The sequence below is a fragment of the Vanessa atalanta genome, chromosome 8, assembly GCF_905147765.1.
Source record: "Vanessa atalanta chromosome 8, ilVanAtal1.2, whole genome shotgun sequence".
Lineage (NCBI taxonomy): Eukaryota > Metazoa > Arthropoda > Insecta > Lepidoptera > Nymphalidae > Vanessa > Vanessa atalanta.
In genome coordinates, this window is record NC_061878.1 from 4,315,912 (window position 1) to 4,320,855 (window position 4,944).

Sequence of the window (4,944 nt, forward strand, 5' to 3'; positions counted from 1 at the left end):
GTTGACATTGCAGCTTCCTCCTCTGCTGGGCGCTGTCCGACGTTGGTGGTGGACTGGGTGCCTAAGGCCACCTTACCTTTCGTGTTTGGGGGATTACATTCCTTTGACCCCATCATGTGTCCGGAAGGCTTGCCAGCGTCTGTGCACACCGCACAGCACAGCTTCCCGGTGCATTCAGTCGATTTGTGACCATCAGCGCCGCACCGGAAGCAAAGGCTCCCTCGATCCGCACTAAATGGGCATAGCATCCTGGTATGGCCAAGGCCCATGCATTTGTAGCAACGCAGAGGGCGCTGCTCCAGCACGTAAACCCTGGCCGAGCTCCACCCAACCAAGAGCCGACCGGCGTCAGATAGTTTCTTCGCCGCAACTATTGGGCATGTCACGCGGACCATACCCATGTAACTGTGCGCACGTGCAATTTCTCCACACCTTATCACTTCAGTGGGACAGTTACCCTCGCGAGCGACTGCCGCGATGATCTTATCTTTGGTGACGGAGTCGTCTAGCCCCGTCAACTTTATTTCCACTTTCCGTATGGGATGGACGACGTTGGCCACCCCATCCAACACTGTGCGGAGTTTGTCGGCTAGTTTTTCTACTTGGCTCGACTGTGCTTTTGGCAGCTCCAGCACTCTGGCCCCCGTCGCCGAGCGTCGGACTTTCAACCCGCCATTGATCCCGAGTTCCTGCAATTTTATGCCTTGCTCAGCGCGTTCCAAGACCTGGGCATATGTGACACCTTTCTGCTCCGCTTCCGGCTGCAGCGTAACCACCACTGCAGCTGTACGAGGAGCAGTCAGCTTTGGCTTAACCGCTTGAGGTGCCTTAAACACCGTGGTCTTTGTTCCAGCTGGACCAACTGGAGGGGAAGCCTGTTTCCCCTTCTTTCCTTTTTTAACCACAGTGGACCAGGACATCTCCTGGGCCATCTGTGGCGGAATCATCTCCGGCGCGATCGGGGCGCTTGAAGGGCCAGCGATGGGTGCCGGTGGAGCAGCTGGTGGCACCCGCATAGGTGCGGACTTCGGCGGTGGAGCCGAATGAACTGCCTGCGCGTGGGTCACAGCAATTTGCTGCGCTGATTCCCGCCTCTTATCTGCAGCTAATGGAGGGCGCTGTATTTTTGCAGGAGGGAGGCGCTCCTCTAATTCGGCAAATCGGGCGTTGAGCATTACGCCTATCGATGACATAATGGAGGCCTTTAAATTATCCACCGTGAGAGCATCTTGTGCGGAGCTGGTGGACGCCTCATTTACCACAGCGACCTTGGTCCGCATCTCCGCGAACTCGCGGCGGTGAGCCTTCACCTCAGCCTTAAGGCTGTCCACCTCTTTGCGCAGGCGTCCATTATCAGCGCGGAGCTTTCGAGTTTCCTCGGCTTCTGTCCGAGACGCTAAGGCATCTACAATGGCCTGTAGTGCAGCCGCCGACTCCCGCAGTTTTTTGCCAAATCCTCCTTTTAGGTTGGAGGACTTTTGTGCCACCTCTAAAATGAGGGCTGCGCTTCGGCCCGCCTGTGCACGAAGTTCCTCCGCGCCCATTTTCGTAGGATCCTCGGCGTGGACATCCGAGGAGGAAGATTCCTCGGAGTCCAAAACAGTCTGAGGAGGTTCCTTTCGAAACGCTCGACTACGAAGCGATCGTTCGAAGGCCTCCTCTCTAGCCTCATTGGTCTTAGCCTTCAGCTCAGCCTTAGCCCGAGCGAGGCCACTGCCACGACCTTTGGCAGTTTTGCCGCGAATAGCAGGCTTGCTTTTCGCAGCCATTCTCGTCTCCGTCTCCGTGTCAGAATCGGAGTTAAAAATAGTGAGGCCCCCATATGGCCGTTTTCGGCGAACTAGGGCGTCGGACGATAACTCCGTGTCGACTTCCATCGCCGAGAACAAACAATACAAAAAAAAAAAAAAAAAGACAACCAAACAATAAAATATATATATAAATATCTGAAACAATAAATAAGGTCTAAAAAGACCTATTCAAAACAACAAAAACCAATCCTTAAACAAAACAAGTGTCCATATACAAAGCAAAAAGTCCAGATGTTACGCGTCAGAGATAACGAAAACCGGTTTACAAGCCAGGTGTCGTTTTAATTCATCAAATCGTAAATTTTTATCGCAATATTCAACACAACCTCAGTCGAAGACGTCCGAACGGCGAATCAATGTTGCCTACCTGGGTTTAGGTTGGGTAACACGAAATCATCGGTTAAGAAGCACGCGTTCTAACCACTGGGCCATCTCGGCTCTCTCCTTAACCTTGGGGGCTAAAATGTTATGTACCTTGTGCTCGTAACTGCGCCGACTCACTTACCCTTTTAACCGTAACACAATTATACTAAGTATTGCTGTTTGGCGGTAGATTGTATGATGAGTTGGAGGTACCTACCCAGACGGGCTTGCAAAAAAATTGCACCAAGTTAAAATGAATCATTTTTAACAAAATCAATGCGCCACCGACCTTGGGGTCTAAGATGTTGCGTCCCTTGGGTCCGTAGTTAGCTGGCAATTACTCGAGAATCGATATCATAAATTGCAAATTCAAAATTCATACTTTTTAGCTGCAAATTCTCCTCAATTCTCGAACCCACGAAAGTAGGTATTTAATGATATAACAATTAATATTATAATAGATGTTAATAGTGGCTTGGAATTAGTAACGCGTAGTTCGTCGATCATATCTACATTAACGTAATTAGATTCGAATTAATTGCGTACGTTTCAAGCTCGGGAGTAAATATTTCACAAACTGAACGTTGAATTAGATATTAATATAACGACGGCGCAGTTAATTAATGCTATCCAATTTTAGAAATGGTGATTTCGATAATTAATTTCCTAAATGCAATGCATGAGTATTAAGACCGTCTTTTTATATACTTTCATTATATTTATATATAGATTTTTTATTTTTTTTTTACAAATTAACAGCCTGTAAATATTCCACTGCTGGGCTAAGGCCTCTTCTTTCTTCGAGGAGAAGGTATGGAGCATATTCCACCACGCTGCTCCTGTTGCTGGAATACACATGTTGGCCCAATGTAAGGTAAGTTAATAGGAAGGAATAAAATTATTTTTAGTTAAATAAAAAAAAAAATACATTTATCATATAAAGTAATGCTCCTCTGACAAATGTTCTCTCACACGGCTTTACGACCGTTCTTAGACAGAGGTGTGTAACACTGCCAAAGCGTATTTCCTTGATAGAAAAATTCAAAATCTTTTATTAGAATTATGAGGGTACGTTGTAGTTAACCATTAAAGCAGTGTACAAACAAATATACACATTAAAATATACCTCTTAAAAACATATATAAACGGACTCAAAAATGTCTAAGCATGATGATTTGTCAACGTTTGGAAATCATATACATAAATAACCACTTTTTACATTTTAAAAGTTAATAGAAATACCGACCAAAATTAGACTATGTTATTCATACTTCTGTTTAAATCCTTATCCAAATAAATCATATTGTTTTCAAGACTGTTTCAATTACTTTTTGAATTGTTCAAATCGGCTATTACATTCAATAGATATTACCAACTTAATAAGTCATAGAAATAGAAAAAAAATCTTATTTACACCCTTGCGAAGCCGGAACGGGTCGCTAAGTAGGTTATATATCAAAATAAGTTGTTCTTAATTTGAATTAGTTACTAGTAGTGACATCTATTGTTTGTTACGTGATTTGTGATCTGTGCCTCAATAAAAGCGTCAGTCTGTTTTAATCCGTGCGACAAACATTTGGCTAACGGATTAGATTAGGAAACAAACTTACTTTGACCTGTATTATTCCGCGCCAGATATCTTATGTAACTAAAATGTTTTCTAAATAATCCTTACACAAATAAGTAACTTGTTCCGTGTTTAAAACTCAGACGGTTAGGATATACATATATGACGGCGCGCTGATTTTTGATTAATTTTAATGATAAAAATTACGAAATTATTATTTACGATTTTTAATAATGTTTTAGTTTTAGTTAATTGTGTTATAGTATTAAAAATATGAGCGGGTAACTCCGAATAGAGTAGTGAGTGTCGCCTCGAGGAAGAGCGGCCGGCATTCGTTTGACAGCTGCCGCACGAGGTGCACACGTGCTAATCTATTGGCTCTAATCCAATTATAATAAAGTGTTAATTGTGTACCTTTTGTGAAAAATTGCAGAACAATAAAACGATAAGACTTTATACAATACGAGTGTGCTTTTATTTTCAAATTCCTGCCGTTACAACGCCCACTATGGATAACGACACCCAGGATCGCTATGAGGCTCCTTCTGACGCTCCTTTATCAGAAGTGGGATTACCTGTGACGAATCAGGAACAGAATACAGGCCAGTGTAATAATATTTCACAAGTAAATGAGTGTGAACGTTGGAAAAATCTTTTTGAAATGCAGCAACAAAACATGATGGAGTTAATTCGTGCTATACGAGAACCACGTGTCTCCAGCATGATTACGTTGCCTGAGTTTAATCCCGATACTCCAGAGCACGACGCTCGCGCCTGGTGTGAGACGGTGGACATATGTTTACAAGAAAAACCTATTTCTGGCAGTGATTTGATAATTACTATGAGCAAGGCACTCAAGGGATCGGCGTCACCATGGCTAGCCCAATCTAGTTTTTCGGGAATTACATGGCCGCAATTAAAAAACCTGTTCTTGGCTAGATTTGACACTGTTGAGACTCCAGCTGCGAGTTTATGGCGATTACTGAATAGTACTCCAAAGGAAGGCGAGTGTTTGTCTGCATATGCCGGACGATTTATGAGTACTTTATTAGTGCAATGGAAATCTTTATCGAAAGAGCAGATTGCGATCGCGATTACTCTAGCACATGCTTCAAAAATTGAGCCGCGATTGCAAAGAATAACATTTACTACCGAGATTGACACTCGTAATAAATTACAACAAGAGCTCATGGCTTTTAGCTT